Source organism: Myotis brandtii, unplaced genomic scaffold (assembly GCF_000412655.1).
Source record: "Myotis brandtii unplaced genomic scaffold, ASM41265v1 scaffold36, whole genome shotgun sequence".
Lineage (NCBI taxonomy): Eukaryota > Metazoa > Chordata > Mammalia > Chiroptera > Vespertilionidae > Myotis > Myotis brandtii.
The window spans coordinates 608949-619591 of record NW_005363836.1 but is presented as its reverse complement, the minus strand read 5'-3'; the positions used below and the strand labels follow the sequence as shown (position 1 = coordinate 619591).

Here is a 10643-nt window from a genome sequence, read left to right as displayed (position 1 = left end):
TGTAATAATATGAACAATAAAGATTTAATTTAAAAAAAGAAAAAAAAATTCAAAATAGAACTACCATATAACCCAACAATCCCACTTCTGGGAATATATCCAAAGGAAATGAAAACACTATGTTGAAGTGATATCTGCACCCCCATGTTCACAACAGCATTGTTTACAATAGCTCAGACATGGAAACAGGCAAGTGTCCATGGATGAATACGAACAATAAAGATTTAATTTAAAAAAAGAAAAAAAAATTCAAAATAGAACTACCATATAACCCAACAATCCCACTTCTGGGAATATATCCAAAGGAAATGAAAACACTATGTTGAAGTGATATCTGCACCCCCATGTTCACAACAGCATTGTTTACAATAGCTCAGACATGGAAACAGGCAAGTGTCCATGGATGAATACACACACACACACTCTCAAATATTATTCAGCAATAAAAAAGTAAATCCTGTCATTTTCAAAAACATGGATGGACCTTGAGGGCATTATGCTAAATAAAATATGTCAGACAAAGAAAGACAAATACTATATGACATCACAGTAGGATCTAAAACAAACAAACAAACAAAATAACTCATAGAAAAAGAGATAGGATTACTAATTACCAGAAAGGGTGGAAGAGGGTGGTTGATAGGTACAAACTTCCAGATATAAAATAAGTACTAGGGATATAGTATACAACATGATGACTATACTTAACACTACTGTGTGGTATATATGAAAATTATTAAAAGAGTAGATCCCAAGAGTTCTCATCACAAGGAAAAAAAATCTTTTTCTTTATTTCTATATGAGATGGATGTTAACTAAACTTATTTAATCATTTCACAATACATGTAAGTCAAACCTTTTTGCTGTACACTCTAAACTTACATAGTGCTATAAGTCAGTTACCATATACAATACAGAGCTAATATGCTAATTAGACTGGACAGTGGAACAACCTTCCAGAACGAACAGTGGGCGGGGGTGGGGCGGTGATCAGGGCCATGGAGCCTCGAGGGCCGAGTCCCTTGCACGAATTTCATGCATCGGCCCTCTAATATCTCAATAAAACAACAACAAAAGAAAACTACTTGTAGCAAAGACATTTCTAAGAAAAAAACACCATATATTTAGATAGAAGTTCTCCAATTTAAAAACAGAATAGGCACAGATATCACTCTACCCACTGGATAACAAGTTCTCAGTTGGCTAAGTTGCCACCTCTGTTGTTAAATACCTTCTTACCCTCTAATGGAAAAGATGGTGAGTCCTCAAATTGACACAATTTTATGTATCTGCAAAAGCAACAGGTCTTTTATAAAATTAGTTGTTACGCCCTAACCGGTTTGGCTCAGTAGATAGAGCGTCGGCCTGCGGACTCAAGGGTCCTAGGTTCTTTTCTGGTCAAGGGCATGTACCTTGGTTGCGGGCACATACCCAGTAGGGGATGTGCAGGAGGCAGCTGATCGATGTTTCTAACTCTCTAACCCTCTCCCTTCCTCTCTGTAAAAAAAATCAATGAAATATATTTAAAAAAATAAAATAAAATAAAATTAGTTGTTAAGTAGATCTTTTCCTCTAGCAAATACACTTTTTGAGGACAGCCAAGACAATGTATTAATCTTTGTGTTTCTAATGCCCAACAATATTATATTGGAACTAATTCAGCATTTGATAAAAACTTACTGAGTATCATCTATGTGCTGGAAACTTTACAAATGCTTCACATAATCTGTTAAACAAAGGCTGGGTGAATGAAGACAGGAATACATTTGTTTGATTTACAGGGAAATTTAATTGAGATACACTGTCAAAGTATTTGGCTATAGACAGCAAGAAGAAAAACCGAGGACATAAATTACTACTTACAAATCTGTAACTTTAAAAAAATTTACCTGCAGATCTATTTTAATTTGTATCTGTAATTCTACATATTAGATCATTGTATTTCCATTCTATTCCCAGTTCTATAAATTAGATAATTCTACAAATATGAATTTCTATTTTAAAATCAAAATTGTAAATCTCAAGCTCCCCTTTCTTCTGCTTCATCTAAATGAAGGGGAGAGACTAAAGAATGAGTTAGCACTAGAGGACGATGACAGATGGATGGATGGACACACACATCAAGACATAATAAAAGTCTAAGTTCATTTCCAAATACTTGTTTCGTATTGTTCAACTTATTAACAGTAGGGATTCTAGACTTACATTTTAAAATTGACAGCACAGGGTCTGTGAGCACTTTGAAATTATAGGCAAAAAGCAGTATGTGCCCATTTTTCAAAGCTTTATTTTTATGATTAACATAGAGAAAAAAAAGTAGTAGTTCAAGCATTAAGGTACTGCTGTATCCATATATACAGTATTCTCAGCTATAATGCCCAAGCTTGGAAAATCAGTCAATTTATTCCTACAGATATTTGGCTTTTTTGTTGCTGTTGTTATTCCTCATCCAAGGACATTTTTCCATTGATTTTTAGAGAGAGTGGAAGACAGGGAGAGAGAAAGAGAGAAACATCAATGTGAGAGAGACACATCGATTGGTTGCCTCCCACATGTGCCCTGATGGGGGTTGGGGAATAAATATATTTTATTGATTTTTTACAGAGAGGAAGGGAGAGGGATAGAGTCAGAAACATCGATGAGAGAGAAACATTGATCAGCTGCCTCCTGCACACTCCATACTGGGGATGTGCCCACAACCAAGGTACATGCCCTTGACCGGAATCAAACCTGGGACCCTTGAGTCCGCAGGCCGACACTTTATCCACTGAGCCAAACCAGTTAGGGCAGTTATATGTATCTTTAAGTATTTTAACATTTCAAGCATTTTAACATTAAATACTTTTTCCAAATCAAGAAATTAAACATTTGCACCATTTGAACTCCTTTTTCCCCTTATGCTATAAAATTTAGTTCCTCTTCATGAAAGAAAATTATTTCTAGAGTCTTATAAAACTGGTAAAAAAAAAAGTATACTCAACTCAGTAACAAGTGAATGTACAGTAACGGAATGCTTTTAAAATGCCTGTTAATCCTCCCAACATATAAAGGCACTACAGGTGATTAAGAATGTAGGCCTAGACCAGGGGTCCTCAAACTACGGCCCTCGGGCCACATGCAAATACAAATATTGTATTTGTTCCCGTTTTGTTTTTTTACTTCAAAATAAGATATGTGCAGTGTGCATAGGAATTTGTTCATAGTTTTTTTTTAAACTATAGTTTGGCCCTCCAACGGTCTGAGGGACAGTGAACTGGCCCCCTGTTTAAAAAGTTTGAGGACCCCTGGCCTAGACATTAAAAAGAACAAAATCACCATTTGTGACAGCATGGATTGATGTAGAAGGTATTATGCTAAATGAAATAAGTCAGTAAGAGAAAGAGAAATACCATATGATTTCACTTTTATGTGGAACATAAAGAACAATCTAAACGAACAACAACAACAAAATACCCACAGAAATAGCCTAGTGGTTTGGTTCAGTGGATACAGTGTTGGCCTGCAGACTAAACGGTTCCAGGTTCTATTCCAGTCAAGGGCACATGCCCGGGGGTTGTGGGCTCGATCCCCAGTAGGAGGCCTGCAGAAGGCAGCTGATCAATGATTCTCTCTCATCATTGATGTTTCTATATCTCTCTCCCTCTCCCTTCCTTTCTGAAATCAATAAAAATATATATTAAAAACACAAAAAACAAACAAATAAACAAAGAATAGTTAACACTTCTAGATAAAGGATTAATATACAACAGCATACTGTAATCATGGTCTAAACACAGCTTGAAAAAAAAAACACAACAACACAGAAATAGACTCACAGATACAGAGAATAGACTGATGGAATCTATCACCGATTAGGTTTATTGTGACCTTTGGTTCATTACTTTGTGGTTCTATTTCCTTCTCTGAAATAAAGCTTACCTCACTGGGTTGTTGTGAGGTTGAAGTGAGAATACTAATGCAAATGATTAGTAAAGCTAAACATTAACTAGTCTACAAGTGATATACCATTCCTTTAGGCTAGTACCTTGGACTAATGCTACTTTATTATTCACATGAAAAATATGAATCAGAAGAGTGAACATATATACAGAAGTTTCTTATTTAAGATCCCACATTTTAACATGGTTTCTTTTTGTGGCATAGTAAAAATCTGTTATAAAGTAATAAATGCAAAATGTTAAATATGTATATCTATGTGAGTGTAACAAAGTATAAGTCTCCCATTCCACTCTCCAATGTATGTTGTCAGCTACTATAAGTACTGCCCATAATTAGTTATGTGAGCCCCAATTCCCTTATGTGAAAAATGAGAATAATGATACTATTTAAAGTTTCCAAAATTTGAAATACTATGGATATGAAGAACCTACCACAGTGCTCAGCACACAGGCACTCAACAAATGGTATGTACCATTACAGGAAAATGTGTTCAACTATCTCATCTTTTCAGTGGATGAATAATAACAATAATACTTTTTGTCTTACTTAGTGAATTACTGTCAACTGTGAAAATACTTTGTAAACTGTTAAGTGGTAGTGAACATGAAATATACTATTCTTAGATGCCCTTTCTCCTTTAAGAAACTGTTGTAACAGAAACATGACACCAACAGATTTCAAGTTTTCATATTCACTTTGATCCTAAAGCAGCATTTTACCAATTAATTGCATGCATAAATAGATGGATGACAAAACACAATTGTTTTATGGAAAACTCTTTCTAGGAAGGATTCAATTACTTTTCTACATTTCTCAGAGCAAGAACATTATTCTTATTTTCAAAAGACACAACTATAGATATGTTTCACTAATCTATACCAATAAAAGCGTAATATGCTAATTAGACCAGACAGTCGAATGACCTTCTAGAGACGAAGCCATGGCAGCAGGGGTCGAGGCAGAAGCAGTTAGGAGTGATCAGTCAGGCAGATGAGCAGTTAAGGGTGATCAGGAAGGAAGGCAGAGTGGTTAGGGGCAATCAGGCAGAGTGGTTAGGGGCGATGAAGCAGGCAGGCAGGTGAGCGGTTAGGAGCCAGCGGTCCCAGATTTCGAGAGGGATGTCTGAGAGGTCCTGGAATGTGAGGGTGCAGTCAGGGCTGAGGGAGCCCTCCTGCCCCCCTCCACTCCATGAACGAATTTCGTCCACCGGCCTCTAGTCTTAAATAAAAGTACTGTGACATGGGTCAGAGCAACAGACTTGGAAATAACGAAAAGCACAGATTTAAAAAAAAGAAGAAGAAAATATTACTAAGTATATGAAACAATATGAATTCCGGACATGCACTAAAGCTAAAAGCTATAATACTTCTTTCCCCTATTTGTCACCCTATCACTTAAAAATATGAAGTTAGTTTCAAGCCACAATTTGCTCAAACTGAAGTCTAAAGCATGTGGAGACATTGATCAAATAATTATTTTGAAGGAGGGAAGAGATAGTAGAAAGGGAACTTCCTAAGGAAATGACAAGTTAAAAGAAAAGCAAAAAGTTTAGCATCTCTAAAATGAAAAAAGTCAAAGCTATATTAACTGTAAATTTAGTGATGAGTGCAAAACACATATCTTTAGAAATATGAAGAGTAAAGCTGGATTCGAAGATTTGCATTGTAGGCCAAGTATTTAAATGTTCACTAGTATTTCAACATGCCAAAGATGGTATCTTCTAAATTTAATTGGGATATTTTAAAGGATTAAGAAAAATTGATGTAGAAAAAAATTAGTTAAACTGGAATTTATATCAATTGTATTTGTGAATATAAATATTCCAACTCAAAATTTGAGTATCAATTTTTTAAGTAAAAATCTGATTGTGATTGTCAATAGCTATCAAATTATCCACATTTTCCTTCCTTATCAACTTAAGTTGACACTAAAAATAATCTCAGGGACCATAGCTTGTCTTCATAAGACAGTTAAGGAGCTTTCCTCATATAGAACAATATATGCCATGTATAATCATTTATGTCACTTTAAAAAATGTTTTTATTGATTTTTTTTTTAGAGAGGAAAAGAGAGGGGGGAAGGAGGGAGGGAGAGGGAGGAGAGGGGGAGGGAGAGGGAGAGAAGTGAGAAAGAAACATGATCCATTGCCTCCTGCACACCCCTTACTGGGGATTGAGCCCAAAATCCAGGCATGTGCCCTGACCAGGAATCCAACAGTGACGTTTCAGTTCACCGAACAATGCTCAACTGAGCCACTCCAGGGGGGCAATGTCACTCTCTTTCAGAAGTACTGAGCAAATGAGGTTGCATGTTGAATCCAATAGGACAAAGCTATTGGCAGGGGGTGATATAAAGTCAAATTCTAATTTAGTGGATTTTAATTAAACTAATTTTTTTAAAAAAAATATATATTATTGATTTTTTACAGAGAGGAAGGGAGAGGGATAGAGAGAAACATCGATGAGAGAGAAACATCGGCCAGCCGCCTCCAGACCCCCTACTAGAGAAACATCGATGAGAGAGAAACATCGGCCAGCCGCCTCCAGCACACCCCCTACTGGGGATGTGCCCACAACCAAGGTACATGCCCTTGACTGGAATCGAACCTGGGACACCTTTCAGTCCGCAGGCCGACGCTCTATCCACTGAGCCAAACCGGTTTGGCTAATTAAACTAATTTTTAAACAGATTTATTTGGTAGTGGTTTTGTATGTGTTTAAAACAGAGATAGAATGGTACCATGAAGTACCTTCTAGGGCAGTGGTTCTCAACCTTCCTAATGCCGCGACCCTTTAATACAGTTCCTCATGTTGTGGTGACCCCCAACCATAAAATTATTTTCGTTGCTACTTCATAACTGTAATTTTGCTACTGTAAACAATATGTAATTATATATATGTTTTCCGATGGTCTTAGGCGACTCCTGTGAGAGAGTCGTTCGACCCCCAAAGGGGTCACGACCCACAGGTTGAGAACCACTGTTCTAGGGTTTGGTGCCCTAATTTTCTCTCTGTATTACTTTACTATTTTAAAGCAAACAAACTCATAAAACCTATACAATTAATATTAAGACTTTAGGTCACAGAACACATTAATCTTGAAAAATGAGCAAGAAAACAAACAGCTATTAAGTTTAGGATTAAGACTCACTGGAATAGTGGGAAACATTTTCAGCTGATTTGAGAAAAAACTATAAATGATACCATAATGTTTTTATTTAATGACATAAAAGTGCTTTACAACCACACTGATTTTAGCTTTTTTTTTCCCAATAAAAAAACAAACCAAAAAAGAAAACTGAAATTAGGATGAAAAGAAAAATATTTTGAAGTAGTTCTTCCACTTTTCTTCATGTGAAAAACACTAGCATGTAAAAACCTTTTTATAAAAGGAAAATGAAAATATTTTCCTAAAGCTGGTGGGCTAAAATTCTTTTGTATTGAAAGTAGAGAGAATTATATCACTCAACATTTGAATAAAATATTAAACCTCCTAGAGTAAGATTACTACTTTATGACTCAAAAACAAGAAAGAGAAGCACTGGAAACAAAAAATACACAAATGAATAACCTAAAATAAAATGCACTGTCTCCATTAAAAAAAAAAATTGCCACAAACTACTCCAATAGCAACAAAATACAAATCAAAGCCACATTTGAAACCATGATTACAAATGCAAAATATATATGTCTTCAAAGAAATAACACAGCATTTTTTGCTACTTTTAAAAGTTGGCAGTTATGGAGCTGAATGGAAAACAAATGTAGTAATGTTCATAAGAGTAACACAGCCATGTTTGAAAATGTCATTAAATTTTAATGGTGGAGATAAGCTACTCTTACTTTGATAATAGTCTTATTTTCCCTTATGAAACAAAACATTTTTTTCGCTCAATGTAATTCTTAGACTCAATATATTTTTGGTTTCTTCACTTTCTTTTTTTAATTTAGCAAGTAAGTTAGAAGAGTGAAACCTTCCATTACTTTAAAAAAATGAGTAAATTATAGCTAGACAAATTTTGTTGCAAAAGGTAGCTATGCAGGAGTCTCCAGATTATTTTAATAATCTGTTTTTTTTTAAAGCAAACAAACTCATAAAGGAGATATCCATATTATTTTAATAATCTGTTTTTTTAAAAAAACCAAGTACTTTAACTTATGAATATTTTTCAACAAATATGTTCATGTTGAAAAAGGGCTGAGTTTTTAAAAATTTGTAATGCATTTTTCCTAAAGTAATACAATTGATAAAACATGTAATTTTCCAAATTGCATGAGGAAATAATTTTCATCCATTTGCACTTGCTTCACAGATACAATACTAGTGGTACTGTGAATACATTCTAGTACAATTTTTACATGTTACTTTATATCTATTGTTTACTAAAAATGTAAGTCACTTGGATTTTTCACAAGTACTTTTCCATTAAACAGGCTGTGCTTCTCTTAAACAAAATGCAACAATGTGCTCTGACGGTAGCTCAGTTGGTTAGAGTGTCACCTAGATAAGCCAAGGTTGCAGTTCAATCCCCGGTCAGAGCAAATTAAATACCAATAATGAAATACTTAACTTCAAGTAGAAGCACAATAAATGAACAAATTATACCTTGCATGTTATTTAAAGCAATGCTGAAGACCTTATTGTAGGGAGAGGGGTGGCTATTGTAAAATTTGATACTTGAACAATTCATCCTTCAAAGGTAGGTTAAATCCTACAGAAGAGAAAAAGGGTTTTCTCTAATAAATAAATGTCTCCTAAAACATATTTGAAGCGTCCCTTAAAATGGGTCCAGACTAAAAAGCAAGTTGAAAGTGATGAAATAAAAGCCACTAGCCGAATAATAATGATTAACAAGAAAGGTTTAGGAAAGAGATCTAGGTTCAAATTCCTGGCCATAGAACTTATAGAAACTTGTGACCTTAGATAAGTTTCTTAATCCCTTTTAGCATCAATTTCTTCATCTGCAAATTGGTCATTGTGCTAAAAAAGAGATAGCAAAAAGAGGTATGATTAGCACTGAGCCTGGCACTAAGTAAAGGCTTAATATTAATAAGGTGGCTAAAATCAAATTGTCAAGACAAACTGGGGGGAGGGGAGATCTCATTAGTGACCCTGCATAATCTGCTATCGTTCTTGCTTTAAAACCCATTTTAAAAATTTGATTTTATAAAGAGAGGGATAAGAGAGAGAGAAATATCCATGATGAGAGGGACATCAAGGCTGACTCCTGCATGCCCCCTACTGGGGGTCAAGCCCCCAACCTGGGCACGTGCTCTGACCTGAATCGAACCCACAACCTCCAGAGTTCACGGGTCCACACTCAACCACTGTGCCACATCGGCTGGGCAAAACCCACTCTTTTCTTGCTTGGTAGTGTAACTACTGGTACTTTGCTGCTGTTCACTCTTAGTGTACAGGGCTCTACAGAACTAAAAAGAAAAAAAGCGAGAGGGGGTTAAAAACCGATTATCAGAGAGGTAGCAAGAACCAGGACTCGGGCAAAACTGTTTGTGCTGCAGATTTTGTCATTCTACCTTTCAAACATCCCACCGATCTCCCGCCGAGTTGATGGTGCTCGGGAGGGCATTTCCCGGTACGTATATGCTTATTAAAACAAAATCCCTTCAGGCAAAAGAAAAGTCTAAAGATGATGAGTTCTTACTTCTTTGTTTAATTAATAAAGTTGTACATTTCAGACAGAAACTAACTTTCCAGGAAAACCGACCTAACTGAACAAAATTGTCCTTTGCCCGGCAGGCGTGGCTGAGCGACGACCTATGAACCGGGAGCTCACGGTTTGATTCCCGGTCAGGGCACATGCCCCGGCTGCGGGCGCGATCCCTCGTGTGGGCGGGCAGGAGGCGGCCGATCAATGATTCTCTCTCTCTCTCCCTTCCTCTCTGCAATCAATAAAAATATTTTTTTAAAAATCCTTTTCTATTCTGGATTGGAGTCCCCTTCTTCACTAAGCGCTCAATATTGAAAACATTAGCGTCACTTAATTATTTTAAAAGTCAAGTGAGATACAAATTATTCTTTCTAAATTAAGTTTTAAAAAGTGAGCTTTAAAAAGAGATCAAGTAAATTGCCTACAGCTACATCGCTGGTAAGATACAGAATCAGCTGGGATTCGAACTCGTATCTCCGGGCTTCCAAGCCGTTTCCGCTCTGCTAAAGCTTGTGCCTCCACTCGATTCCCTGGAAAACAGTTACTAAGCCTGTCCCCCTCCTCTCCCTGCGGCCAACCCTTCCATCTCACACTACTTCCGATGCTGGCCTATGAACTCCATACAACAGCAGGCCAGGCACACCAACTCTGGGAATCAGAGAATACAGTCCGCAAGAACAGAAACCAGCTTTCTTTTCTACGCCGGGCGGAGATTTGGCGCCACCACCAGCAGCGACAAACAGGCTAGGGTCCAGCTAGGCGGCAGACCGCGCCCAGGTCTCAAGTTTTACTCAAGGCCCACGTTCAGTTCAGGCCAGAAGGAGGAAGCAGACAAGGTTATTCTTTCCCGCCACCCTGGCCACGGCGGGGGCACCGAGGAGAAGGAGGGCATCGCGGGAACACTGCACACAATACATCCTCAAGTCCTTCCTCGGCCGCTTACACACACTTACTTGAGCGAAGTAATTCCAAGAGACCAGGCTAGCGCCGGCAACGGGAAGGGCTCCTCTGTCCTCCAGCTCCAGTCACGGACAGT

The 10643-nt window shown here is 37.1% G+C and overlaps 1 protein-coding gene across 3 annotated transcripts in view; it reads right to left on the bottom strand.

Moving 5' to 3' along the window:
* The window catches only part of SRSF11 (serine/arginine-rich splicing factor 11), a 54262-nt gene extending 43619 nt beyond the window's left edge, over window positions 1–10643 (bottom strand). For all 3 annotated transcript variants that reach the window (XM_014544341.1, XM_014544340.1, XM_005871904.2), the window contains exon 1: window positions 10561–10643. The gene's annotated coding sequence lies outside the window, so the exon portion shown is untranslated. The remainder of the gene's footprint in view (window positions 1–10560) is intronic.